Source organism: Lytechinus variegatus, chromosome 1, assembly GCF_018143015.1.
Source record: "Lytechinus variegatus isolate NC3 chromosome 1, Lvar_3.0, whole genome shotgun sequence".
In the NCBI taxonomy this organism is placed as follows: domain Eukaryota; kingdom Metazoa; phylum Echinodermata; class Echinoidea; order Temnopleuroida; family Toxopneustidae; genus Lytechinus; species Lytechinus variegatus.
The window spans coordinates 11,788,213-11,803,366 of record NC_054740.1 but is presented as its reverse complement, the minus strand read 5'-3'; positions in this window follow the sequence as shown (position 1 = coordinate 11,803,366).

Genomic DNA, 15,154 nt, shown 5'->3' with positions numbered 1-15,154 from the left:
TGGTCCTACTCCCCCCTCTCTCTCTTCTACTTTTCTCTCCCCTTCTCTTTGGCAGTTTAGTCTCCCCCCCGTCCTTATTCTTTTCTTTACTTTATATTTCCCTATCTTCATTATGCCAATACTAGTAATCAGTGTTGAGGGGGAGGGGACTGGACACCAGAGGCATTTCAAAACTTTCATACACCTTACCCCCCATCTCTGTCTCTCTCTCTTTCCTTCTTTCTTCACTCTTATCCCATCGTGCTGCTGTTATGTTTGCTTTGCTTGTTAATTTTCATATCATCTGAAGTAAATGGGCCAGGTATACACGGGGCCCAGGCCTGATGTGACAATATCAATTGCCAATAGTCCTACAGGTTTCCTGTATCACCGGGCAGGAAAGGATTAAACAGCAGCCCAGGTGGTGTCACGTTCAACTATACCCCTAGCCGTCCAAAAGAATCCACAGATATATGCCTCGTCATTGACTAAAGGCCATCGCGCACCGTACAACTGATACACAATCCCATTTTAGAATAAATCACATTTTCTTTATTTTCAGAAAATGTTAGTGAAAAGTATATTGATCTTTATGACTAGATATTCTTTTCACTTTTATTCTAATAATGATGGTAGCATCGTCACAAATTTGAAAGTTAATTTACAATTAATAAAATTTTTATTTTAGTAAGATGTTCCATATTTGCAGAAAATTTCACAATGTTCAATTATCGGGTTGGCATGTTGGAATAAATGTACACAATATATACATGTAGAAAGCTTAGCACAAAGAGAGAGAGATTTTAAAAGAAGAGAAAAAGTGTGAGGGGCTACAGCAAAAAGGTGGGGTAGAAAAAGAAAGAGGGGGAGAGAGAGGTAGAGACAGAAAGACAGAGAAAAGGCTAATTAGTTGATGTGTCTGGTTTGTATTAAATCTACAATGCGGGATAATTCAAACAAATTTTCTATAATTATGGAAAAGAGAGCTCTCCAATACCCCCTGAATGATTCTCAGATTCTGATTTTCTTATTTAGCTTAAATTTAAGTAAATATAAAGAGTTTGAAAGCTTACCTGCTGAAATGTCATTTCAAGATCTTGCCAGAATTTACCAGATATCAAAATTTACTTCTGAGATAAACATGACTTTGTCAAGAAATGCATTCCTCTTTATTGTACATCGCAAATTATAACACTGCTAATTTGAATTCAATAATCATAGATAATAATCTTTTATTGACAAAAAACAACAAATCCTGCTAAAGATATCTACGCTAACCATAAAAAGTTTAAGTGTAACATAACAGGTGTAAATTATTTTTAAGAATATCAATAGCAAACAGGTGATAAGTGTGCCCCTTATTTCAATGCATAAATATTTGTCATATGACATGGGTGTGTCTATGTTGAGAAATATAGGAGATATGATATGATGAAAGCTAATGAGGTTAGCACTAAAAACTAACAATTTGTCATAGCTGTAAAATAGCTATACACAAAAAAAACAAATGGGGGGCCAGGATTTGCTATTTTTGCAATTGTCTTCAAATAGAATTAAATGTATTAATATTAGACAAAATGCTAGCTGTAACTTCAACAAGTATTGGTAATTGCAAATGTACATACATGTAGGTTACATTCCATGCAAAACATTATATTTGATTTTTTTTTAAAATGTTTAACCCCTCATTTCTGAAAGTCTTTGCCTTAGATTTTGAACAATTTGCGATCATTTTTTTCCTCCTGTAATTGGAAATACAGTATCCTTTTCAATAAAGCACAGAAATATTATATTAAAGCATATTATTTAACATGGATACAAGATAAAGAATGGAGAATGTATAGAAGGGAGAATGTATAGAAGGGAGAAAGTATAAAAGGCAAAGTGGAGAGATTATATTGAGAACACATACTGTATATTCTTCTTTTTAAAAAAAATGCCATTAAAAGCCATACAACAAAATATGACTCCATCAATCACGAGGAAAAGTGACTGGAAAACAGAGAGAAAGAAAGAAAATACAGGGCAGATAGTAAGACAGAACAAAAACATATTTTTTTAAGATATGATTTGAAAATAACTAGGAATAGAACATAAAAAGTAGATGATACTAAAGAAAGATGACTTTGCATGATCTATAGTTACATGTAGCACAGTAGAAAGCACACATTGGCACTGCATGAACAAAATTTTCCCCCAAGATACTGGAAATTTATTAATGCACTATTGTTATTTCTCAGAAAACCACAGCGTTTTATGAGACCAACTGGCAGTGCCTGTTCCAACACTGTGTATGCTCGATAAGCTCCATCGGAGCCAGTGCGTCCCCTGACTCACGAGGCACATTACCTCTGCTTCTATCTTTCCTCTAACAATCTACCCCTCCTGCCCCGACGCCCTAACCAAACTGAATTTCCTCTAGCCAACCCCCGAACAACAAACCTAAAATCGGATTTGAGACTTCGCACTTGACAGAAAGAGAAAGACATACAGAGAGGGGGTTATTAGGGTTTGACTTCAGAATAGAATGCACTGGTCATTCTAGTCAGTATTTTTGTAGATTTGTTAGAATTTTATCCAGAAACATTGTCAACTCTGGATCAGGAAGGCAGTCTGGGGATGATTTCATAAACACTCAAACAACAATGGTAACTTTGCCATTATTGTAACAAGCATGGAATCCTTGATTGTGATTGGCTTTTGGGCCATGTTACCAAGGAAGTTGTAATAATGACATTTGTTGTAACTCTTTATGAAACGAACCCCTGATGTGCTCAGGTACAGCTCTGCAAACCTGCAATTTTTTAATGACATAGACCATTTTTCTTATTGAAGAAAATAAAAATCTATATCTTATTGTTAAAAGGAGAATCTGAAGTAGAAGTACTAAAAAAAATCATATCGCCCAATTGATCGTGGGCCTACTGTATATCTCACAAAAATTATTGTTATCTCCTTGAGAAATATCTAAATGTCAGACAGATCCACGATAAAAATATACCAGTGTTTAGGATTTCTCTCTGATATAGAAAGAAAGAGAGAAAGAAAGAGGGAAAGAAAAAGATAATGAGAGAGGGGGGAGGGGGGCACCATAACATTGAAGAAGAAATAATAGAGATTCTATGTGGTGATTTTCTTTGTATTACTAATTAAGTATATTTTGATATTTATTGATAATTTTGATTTTCTTTCATGTACTCAAATACAGTAATGACATTCCAAAATTCAAAATCATATTGAATGGCATAATGGGATAGTTGCTTACATATGATGTCACAGATTCAAGCTTCAAATTCATCATCTCTCTCTAATATCAAGTCATCAATTTTCAACAATCTTTTGAATTAATTTTTTCTCTAATTTTTCAGCTTTTTATCAAAACCAGCTTTTGATAACAGTGAACTTCCCCTTTAAGTTTCACTGAGGGGAAAGACCCCCCAAATACAGCTTTAATGAGGGTCTATTACAAGAGGCGCTGGTGATTACGATGCATCATAACCTCCCCCTTAACACTCTTTGGTTAAGCTTAATCACATTTACCTGAGGACTAATAAACTAATTTAACCACATGTTGTGAGTTTGATTCAACTGATACACTTACACAAGTATAACTGCAGCTATGGGCAAGGATTGTGACCCCTAACTCTCCTTTGAAAAATAATATTTAATGAATAAATTGAATGAATATTTCAATAAATAAAAACCTTAATTTTTATTTTAAAAGAAATTAAATTAATAAGAACACCCTTTTTCAAATAAAACAAGCCGATTAATAAAGCAAGTTGAAAAAATGAAAAGAAATAAAATGATTTATAATAAAATGAGGAAAATACAAGAAAATCAATAAGATTTTTCTTTTGAATCTATAATTGGAACTCTTTACAAGTAGCCCTAAAATGCAAAAACAAATAAATTTGGATAATGTAAGGGGATACTTTAATAAATAATTAAATGGATAATCAGGTTAAAATAAAAGGGAAGTTTTAAAAGAATTATGGTAGAATGTAAAAGCAAATAAAATATGACTTTGATAACATTACAATAGGTGTGACTGGGTATGGGGGAGGAAGTTATGTCAATTCAATTTCAGCTTTCATTATTAACATCACTCTAAATAGAACGTAATGACCACATAATTTCTCACATTTATGAATATGATACTGTTTGCCAGTAACAGAAATCACACCGCAAACAATGATGGAAGGTTTATTCAGACCGCCTCAATCACCAGAGTACCAGTTAAATTACATGAGCTTTTTCAGTCCTGCAAATACCCAATACATGTAAATATTTTCTGCATTCACACCGACACGAAGCAGGCCCTTTCAGGGTAAGTTTTCAAATTTACAAGTAGCACAATATGGTCTGAGAAGCAGGTAAGGCCATAGCCTCTTGTCGAGGCCCTGTCGGCTGCTTTCCCAGCGAACATGGCGAAGCAAGGGAGAGAGCTAAGCAGAGCCCCGCGAGACAGGGCCTCTTGACATCTGAACCAAATTTCACTGACTTTCTTTTGCTTTTCATTGTCTTTACCAATTCACTGACCAAAAACTGGTCGGTGAAAATCATCCAATGAGAGCGCGGGCTGCTATGACCTCATATTGAATATTCATGAGCTCATCTTGAATGGTGACCCGTGGATTCTTGGCGAAGAGTGAAGATGAAATATCAAAGAGCATTGAATATGCCTCTAAAATGCTGAATATTGACCGATTTAAGGATTTGCAAGTCGATGAAATTAAATCTGCACTAAAAGGACGAGATATTTTTGTAAATCTACCCACAGGATATGGAAAAAATGTAATATTTCATGCGATTCCACTATGCGTCAATTATCGATCTCTGCTGTGCAGTGTGAGGGATTGCTGGAGTTTGCTTTAACCCCCTTGACTCGAGTCTGACCAGTATTTCCAGGGAAATTCCGGGGCGGTGATGGGTTACGGCCAGTACTAGTAGTAGTAGTAGTACCACTACTTGAAGCATTTTGTTGGTTATATCCCCTTAAGTGTCCCACAATGAAATGAATCCCCTGCAGAATCGTGGACTACTGTAGTATTCCGAACCCCGGACGAAACAGCTTTGACATTTGATTGGTTTACTAGGTGACCGGTATAATATCATGACTCATGTATATTCATTAGGGAAGATGTTCCTCATGAATATATAATTCAGCTCAGATGTCAAGAGGCCCTGGCTCGCGCCATGCCAGAATATTCTTGGTATTTTGCTTTCACATTGGCGAAAATACCCAGGATTTTCTGATCAGGAAAGATCAGGGTATATTTCCCAATCCCATGATACCTGTATTTTTTAACTTCAAGGCGGTCTGAATACACCTCTTGTACAAGGGGGTGAGCAAGAGGGTGCCAACCCCCATGGGGGCAATAAAATGATCTTATTGGTGTACCCCAGTCACCCATTTATGTCTCCTCTTCCTGCAACAAGAAATGCAATACTTGGGGGAAACCCTTGAAGGAAACTTCCTGGCAAATTGGCGAGGATTAGAATCCTCTTCTTTTTTTTCCTGCTGAGAATCTATTTCTCTAAGCTTTCTTCTAATCATTCCATCAGAGACCCCTAAGACAATTGTTAAGATAATGGGTACATGTGGTAGCGTGTTTGTAGAAAAGAGTCTGGTTCTTATTAAACAAATGGAATAGGAGATAATGGAAAGATTAGGAAACGCCCTGGTGTAGTTAACCCTCTTGTAACCAGAGATGCTCAAAAATACATCTACGGGCAACAACCTTCACCTTGTTTTCAAAATGATATTTCAAATCTCCCTTGGGGATTGACTTAGTACCTGATAGAGATGTAACTCGCTTGTTTTCAATAATCTCTATTACTAATCAATGCTCTGAAAAAAAAATTCCTGCAGTAAAAGTATGTATAGAGCAACCAATTGCATAGTTTTCTACCAGGTATCCTTTAACACCTTCTGTGGGTGGAGAGATGGAAATCTACATTTGATGTCTTACCACAGGAAATTAACCCTGGAGATGAGATTTGAACCCTGCATCTTGCAATTGATAGTCTGAAGACTTGACCACTTGACTATATTGACCTTGTACACAAAGAAAATTTACACGGTGGCCTAGGGCAATTTCGTTCCCAATTATAAGCCCTGAAAAATTAAAAAAAGGAGCAATGGAAATCCCCATTCACCGCAATGATAAAGCTTATCCAATTTTGCAGATTTATGCACTAGGCTGTGAAAAGTAGCTCGAAAATACAAAATTAATTTTTTTACCTAGGTACTTCAAAATGACAACCAAATCAAATAACTGAAGCCATTTCCATATTCGTCATGGCTCCAGCCAAGTTTAATTCATTATAGCTATGACCATCCCATTAATACATCATAATTCTTTTTAATTAAGCAGATTGGACAAGTGGAAGGAAACAGTTCGGCATTGTTTCCGCATTTTTTTTCTTCTTAATTCACACTTTTAATTCTTAAAGCCAAGGGAGGTCGGATTGGCTGTGAGTAACTGGCCAACAGACGCAGGCGTGGCCGAGGAGGTCACACCAAGTTCACGTCCTAACTTAGCCTTCGGAAAACAGGAACCACATAAAAATTTATATTCTAATCGCCATGGTGATTACTTTGTAGGAATGGGTGAAGCAATAAACAATGGTTTGCAGTTCCTCAATTACTATGGAGAAGTGTGAATATTAAAATTAAACACAGATTCCATTCTTTTAGCATGACGTCTCCCGTGCAGGCTCTACTTATATCAGGACCTAAGGACTATTAAGTCATTGATTAGATGCCTTGAGGCTAATCAAACAGTTTAGAAAAGGAATCATGCCATGGAATTTGAAGCCATTACAGCCTTGTGGATAAAGTTCAACTACAAAGGAAGGTCTCCATTAGCAAACATTTTCTAAAAACTAATACAAATAATTTATTAATAGGGCATTATCTCTAGTTTGAGATTACTAGTGAAGATAAATCTATGAATAGTCCTAATAAATTCTTTTTATAACCTATTGTTTGTGTTTATGAAATATTAGAAATATTCAATTTTTGTAGTCCCCCAAGAATTTGACCCAGATATTGAAGATGACTGGCAAAAGAATATTGCTATTGCTGTATTAAAGTAATTTTTATCATTTCGCCTTCCTTTTCTCCACAATTTTATCACAAAAGCACTTTCAGGAAAGCTTACAAAGTCATTCAATTTTTTTTTAGTAGAGAAACAATTAATCATGTTCCATTTGCTGATAATTTATCAATCTTGATTTCCGTCCAAAATGATCAATATATTCTTTTTCCAGTCAAACATTGTTCAATAAATCAGGAATTATGAATGAAATTTGCCCCCTAAACTGTCTGACAGGGACAGCAAGATCAAGATGAAATTGACGCAACTGCACATTGTCAAATAAACGAACGAGAGTGCGGCTCCCCGCACGACTTTGATCTCTCGTCATTATTTAGCGTTTGACATCAGGTGGTTTACAGCCCCCATGCTTGGGCAAAGTTCATCAGGGAAGTGATTGTTATTCTTCAGAAGAAAAGAAAAGAAAAGTATCAGGGTCAAGCCATACATAACCAGGACCACTCCAGACTTTCTTTGCCACGATACATCATGTGGCTCCCAGATTTTTGGCGAGGCACTCCAGAACCGCTGCGCAGGAACCGTTCTCCTTGACATATGGGTGGAAGAGACACACATATTGTCAAGTGCTAATTCTACATTCTTTTGTGTGTCCTAGTATTTGATCAGAAAAAAATGACATATGAATGTTCATTTCTTAACATCTAAATAGCTATAAAAAAGGGAAGACTTCCATTTCAAAAGCATTTTTGTTTCAGGTATTCAAGATACAAAATAAAAAAAGCAATTTAATCCATAAAATGTGACTTCAAATGCACTGCAACTCGATTCACTAGTATTCCCATATACACAAGCCACAAAGTGAAAGTGTGATCATTCATATTGCCTACAGGGAGAAAATTCTTGAAAATTGAAGATTTATAGACTGGATCAGACATCATCAGGCTGAGATAAAAATACAAACAAATAAGTATGAAGACATATCCAATAGAAGACAATAAGATGGAGACAGTCCTTTATCCTGGCAAAAATCCAAAATGCTCCTATAACGAGATGCTAAAAAAGCTGACCCAACTTCTCAACGTTCAAGTTCAAACCGTCAAATGTTGGCCAGATGTTGTACTCAACTTTCACACTTATATAATGTTGCATGCTTGCCTGGAAAACCTCATCTCAAAATTTAAAATGGTGAAGGCAGTTAAGAAATAACTTTTTTTTACAGCAATATGGCAATGATGACAATGGTGGCGACCTCACATTGCATGAAAAGAGTTTCCCAATTCTCATAGATAATCAATTCTAGGAAAAAGAAGTGTGCCACTTATATCATAACTCTAAGAATATTTTTCTGAACTGTTTGTACATCACGAGATACACGATTTTAAGAGCCCAGTGACGACGATAAAGCGTGTTCCCATAGGAGCTGACATGTATGTCACCAGGGAAGAGTCTGGGTCACTTGACGTGTATACAAACATTGCGAGTAGAACCACCCCACACATCTCAACCAATTGCCTTACCCCGCTTCCAAGGGGCCCGACCCTGCTGCACAAATGCATGCGTGCGACCAGGATGGACCGACTTTGGGATAAGACATGGCAGATACTCCTCCTCCTCTCTCTTACTGAACTCTGGGATAATACCCCTAGCACTAGCAGCGATAGACCAACAGCTGGACAGATATCACTTTGCATTTAATAATGACTAAATGGTTTGATTGTTGTTCAAAATCAAGAAGAATTCAAATTAAGTAGATGAAGACAAATATTAATCAGATGGGAATTTTTTTCTTCCTGTTGGGATGTCAACCCTCTGTTTATGCAAAAAACATACCCTATATTGCACCAAAACTGCACCAAAATAGTAAAGCTAAATAATGATAATACTTTGTTCCCCTATGCATAGCGCTGATTAACAGTTATAACCACGCATAATGAAACTTCATAAAAAAATAATTGTAATACATAAAACATTGAGGGTCAGATCACCATTTCAACATAGAAATTGGTTGTTCTTTGGTCCAAAACGTTGGAAGTATTTTATCCCTCGAAGCAAAACCCTAACCAAAACCCTAACCCCGTCATTCACCTGATTTTCATCCAAGATCATTAAACAAATAGCGAATAGGTATGAGTGCGATGGTGTGAGATTTCGCATGAGGTGAAAGAAAGATGCTGTATTCAACGGCATGATCATACCACATTTTGGTTTCAAGAGGGACTTCACGAAAAACCAATAGTCCCTGTCTATACCAAGGCCATGTTATAATTGAACATGAGACATTCACAGAAATGAAAGCAAAAATGACTGTCTGTCGGCCAAACTGAATACACTCTTTATTCCCAATTACACCTGTTTGTTCTGGTCAAATTAATCTCGGAATCGCTGTATGTGATATGACTCAGTCTGCATACCGTCTGGTATCCCTTCGGTCTTTGCATCTCTGATGGTTTAAACTCTGCTCTCTCTGTTTTCATGTATAACAACTTTCAGTACAACATGTATCTTGTCCCTATTGCCCTGTTCCTTGACATTTTTTAAGTAAAGACCAGTTTAAGGATAAAAACTTTCATAAACATGTACATGCAGCTTCATATGAATGTTTCAAAGTGCCATCTACTAGTACATTATTACCCATGCATTAGCAAAGCTTCCAGAGGAGCTATCAAAAGGCACTTCTGCATTCGCAGAATTTGTGACTATCAGGTACCAATCTACGTCAACTGGACGAAGAGAGGCAAGTGGGAATAAATGCCTTGCTAATGAATTGGTATTGCTAAGAGGAGATTTGAACCACAGACCTTATATTTGAGTCTAGAGACTTATCCTCTAATCTACAAAAGCTCTTCTATTCAGAACGTTAAATCTGTGCTTCTCTCAGCATAACCAATTGTTTTCATGAGCAGCATCAATTCAGTCTCTAAGAACTTGGCGTTTAGATTATAGCCTCAAAGTAATTCACTTTTTTGTTACCTTATTCTATAAGATTCAGTCTTATTGTGGGAAGATTGCGGCAAAATATTTTTATGATTTAAACATATTTAGCTCTTTATTATCATTTAGTATTGAGCATTCATATGCATGTACTGGATCACCTCCCGGTTGTAACTCATTTACCCTGAAGTTACTGAAGTCCCATCATTGTTGTTTATTCTTTTGGTATATACTGTCATTACCTTCCTATCAATCTATCAATCAATCAAATATTCTTATAGATTCTCTCCTAACATTACTATTTCTGCAACCACCCTTTCCTGGACCCCTATCCTAAAATATAAAATAGAAATGCAGAATAAAATCTTCCACAAAAAAAAGTGGAAGAAGAAAAATCTGAAAACCTCCCAAATTCCTACCAGATGTCTTTGCGTGAAAAGTGATGACTCTGTTTGGTTTTTCGGCGACAGTTTAGACAAGGGATTTTCGGCAGGTTTTGCAATCGGGAGGGAGGAATGCGTCGACCTGCATAGATTCACACGTGGAGCATGCCGGAGACAAGGGGCAGGGAAATGAAATGAGGTCGTGCCAAGGCCAATGGCGCTTCTGCAAGGCCACGATTGATGGATTCGAAATCATTTCTTAAAGCCTTGACAGCTCTGATGAGAGTTAGATCTTGCTGGAGTTAGCCCGGGATCCGCATCCAGCTACCGCTGATGATCAAACTACGTTAATGTCTGACGCGAGACATTCCTCACTTGGTTAAAAGAGACATTCTTCTTTTGCCACCCTGCACCACAAAGATGCAGATAAAACTAACGGCACTTCTACATGCTAATGGACCAACCTCCTTATATTTGTTCACTTTTGTAGGATAAACATTTTTTCAAGAAGCACAATTTAGTAGATATCTGCCAAAATAAACTCTATTAAATGAAAGATGCAGATTTTTTTCACCAGTATTTAACACACACACATTTTCATCAAATGTAATATTATGATAATGTATAACAATGAAAACCATTTCTTTTAAAAGGTTTGTCACTGTTAGGATCCTGTACATATGGCCTGTGTAGAACTAGTCACTGATTAAACTCTCACATGTACCAGCATGGTAGACAGTAGATGGGAATTAGAAACTTTTCCTGGGATATACATGTATAGGCATACAAACAGTGTAGGGAAACATAAAATATCATTCAAAATAGCAGGTGATCATGCCAAATAAACTCTTCGAGAATTCTCTTTCCGACCAAAAAGTTTTAAAAATATAGATCGACCAAATATTGGATAAAATCAATCCAATTCATTTTGCATGCAATTTTTTTTAACCAACTGTTTGTCATTTCATATTCTAACCAACTTAATGATAGGTTGGTTGATCAATTTCTGCGAGTGTACGCAGCAACGGTGATATGGTATCATATACTAAGTATTATTGAATGTGTGAGGGAGCAGCCTTGTTCTATACATTGTTTCACCCCTCCATACCTCTCCCCATCCATCACATCTCATTCCCCTCTCAGTCCGACCCTAATCCAAGAATGGCTATTTCAGTCCCACACAAATCCTTTCATCATTTCTCCCTGCATAACTTAAATGTTCCTCCACAGTTTTGTCTGCATCCCTCCTTCTCGCTCACTCCACCTCTGGAAGCTGAACTGGATGCGGATAAAAATGAATAGAGAAAATAACAGTGGGAAGAGGAAATGAACAATTTTGACTTTAAATATACAGAATTTTTTCAAGGTTTTTTTCAAATAAAGTTCCTTCAAATTAGATAAGATAAATAAAGCAAACTCTATATATACAGCTGCTCAAATCTATGTTAGATGAGAACATACCTTGATAAATACCATGTAGGACACATATAGTTGTCTTCATACATGTAAGGAAGAGGGGCGATGCATTAAGAGGTGTTAATGACAGCCTATCTAAATCCATTAATTCTCTATCTAGAAATTACAGTAAAAAAAATAAGGAGAAAAGCAAATCATTAGGAATCATTAACATTGTCATTGGATTTGGGTTTCCCCTTATTCTCCACTCCTTGGGGAACACACAATAGGGGAAAGAGCTCCCAAGCACAATTCGCCTAAAACAATACAATCAAATTCTTAACATACACCCATTTATAACCCGGGTGGAGAGTGGCAAATGTAGATCCACATCTTCTGGAGTATGCCAGGGTGGGATTTGAACCAACAACCATCTGACACTTCTGCACGTAGATGCATGCTTTGATACCATTCAGTGACAGGTAACCAAAACAGAAAATTCAGAGGAAAACTATATACATGTACATGTAATTCAACAGATAATAATAGAAACATTGATGGTGCTCTATATTCTCTGAAATATTTGATTACATGTACCTATGTCCTTCGGATCTCAAGAAAAAAGGCAGGGAGGGGTTGCGGTGGTCATCACCCATCTAGAGCTTAGAATACAAAGGTACATGTGTGGAGAAAAACAAAAGACAATGTCAATATGAATATTTATTGATAGGGTATCTAAAGTATTTGTCAGGGCAAATTATGGAGCTTTAACAAAATTCAGGTGTCTACACTTCACAGAACTAAGAAAATAAAACACATTCCAATACTATTTTTATACAAAGGAATGTAAATTTTTACTGTTATGTCTTCCATGAAATGAGTCAAATGAATAACAGATCTACATGTACCAACTCCAAATAAATTGGGTTTTAGCATAAGCGATCAAAAGCCTAACATTATTAAGAATATCAAACTTTGTGAAATATATTAACTTTATATGTAGAATGACAATGCAATTTATACCCTTTTCATAAACCTATCCTCCAATTAGCCGCCTAAGAGTAATGCGGATAATTCAATAAAATTGCGTTCATAAACTCCGAAAATAAGCCGCATTATTTTTACGAGCGCCCGTCCTGAAAAAGGGGGATAATCGCCATGACAACTGGACACGCCCCCTCCGATGCGGTTGTGTTGGAAAAGGGTGACCTTGTGACCGCACCATGGCAATTATCCGCATAATTTGGAAATGCATTCATAAACTCAAAATCTTGTCCCGATGCTGCTATTATGCGGATAATAGCAGCATCAGAGTAATGCGGATAACTCTTGTCCTCCTCCAATTTTACGACCAAATTATGCTGCTATTAGCCGCCTAATTCATTTTAATGGGGTTTATGAAAGGGGTATAATCTCAATGTTTTATTGGTATACATACAGGGGAAATATTGACCACCAGCACAAGCTGAAGGGTCACTTTACAGATAAGTGAAGTACAATATGATTACAAGCAAACAATTAAAAAGTACATAATGTTGAATTTAATAAAAAATCAGAATCTTCTTTCCAGATATAGCAGCCTCTTTCATGAAACGGATGGCATGCCGGTAAATAATGAAAGGGATGTCTAGAATAACATTGTTTTTCACTGGATCCATTATTCTGGTATTCCAACTAACATTGTGATGATCTTTACCAATCAAAGCTGGTGCCAGGAATCCGGTGATCTCCTAAAATCTGACAAGACTGTCTTTGAGGTGTCCTACGAATACAACTCACTTGAATTAAACCTAGGCAATGTTGATTGAATGTCAGATCAGTATAATTATGCCATCACTGCTCAGTTAAATTGCGCTATTTTGTATAAAATAGGATAACCGTGCAGTGCGCCATGCATCCCATCAAATAGAGGGTCTGTCGATAATTGATATCACTGGAGGTTCTTCTCTCCTGAAAGTCACCATGTCGACCAAAGTGGACCATTTATAAAGATGAATAAAAATAGGGGTATACAGATCTGGAGAGAGAAGAAAGGGACGGATGTTCTCTTTTGTCAACTATTTAGAGAAAAATAAGAAGGCAATAAAGTATGAAAGGGATGGGAATGTACGAGAAGAGATAAGGAGAGAATAGGAATGGGGGGAAGGGCGAAAGTCGTGGGATTAATCCATTCTATCACAAAGACATAATTGAATGTAATTTATTCTAGAAGATGTTGCCATAGGAGGAAAAGTGGGGCGTGGGGAAAATGGGAAGAGTTCTGTGGGGGGTAAGAAAGAGACAGGAGAAAATAGGCAAGGAAACATGGGGATGGATTTCAACAGAGTCAAAATGAAAGGAGAACGAGGGAAAGGGGGATGGGGTTAAAAATCTTGAAATGAGGTCTCAAATAATTCAACCATAGATGCTTAAAAATGAATGTGCAAAAATGAGGTGAATACTGACTGTCAATGAGACAGGTGTAGGCAGGAGGGGGGGGTGTAGTCAACCAGAAGAGTGTGGTGATGGATAGATAAAAGGAGATGAAGATTGAGAAAATTGAGAAAGTAGAAGAAAGTTGGATTAGACAAAATATTGCAAATACAGAAAGACGGACACAGTGAATGGGGAATCGTGAGCATTGGGGTGATTACTTCAAACTTATTGGAGATTCTTTGGTTGAAGAGATGGGATGACAGAGAGAGAAGAGAGAATAGGGAGGGGGGTCTATGGAATTGAATTTGACCCTAGTCCAAAGCCATATACTACCCCCTGCAGGGGAGAAGAGTGACGACTTCATTTATGAGAGCCAAGACCACAGGGGTAGGCTAAAAAAAAGATCCTCAAAGATTCTTCATCACCACTTCATCCAGGTCACGTTCACATGTGGACTTGAACCACATAAACGTTCACTTTAGATGCATACATCAAGAGGATTGTTCACACCTGAGCAAAAACTGAAAACGAAATATCGCAGACACAGGTTAGAGCCACGTTGTCAATTCTTTTAATGATTTAGGAAAACTTAAAATGAAATCTGGTGGGTGCATCATAGAGCATATTGTACGTTATGAGTGACTTTACGAACTAGTGATCCTTTCTTAGCTTTCAATACCCTTTACCATTAAGATTTGGTGCGCATAATTAACCACAAGATAGGATCACCAGTCGTACATCAAGGCACTCGGAACTTACAAACAGCTTTATGAAACACCCACCAGGTCCATGATATGCCAAAGAAGGTATATCATTCATAGACATGTATTTTTTTCAAATAAAAAAAATCAAATTTTTCAAAGATCACTTTGCTGGACTTCAAATTCCAAAAAGAAAAGGGCATTTTCCTGAATCGTCATGGAGATAGGTATCATCAGTAATTTTTTATTGACAATGAAAGCAACACTGAGCGTATTATTTCTTAAC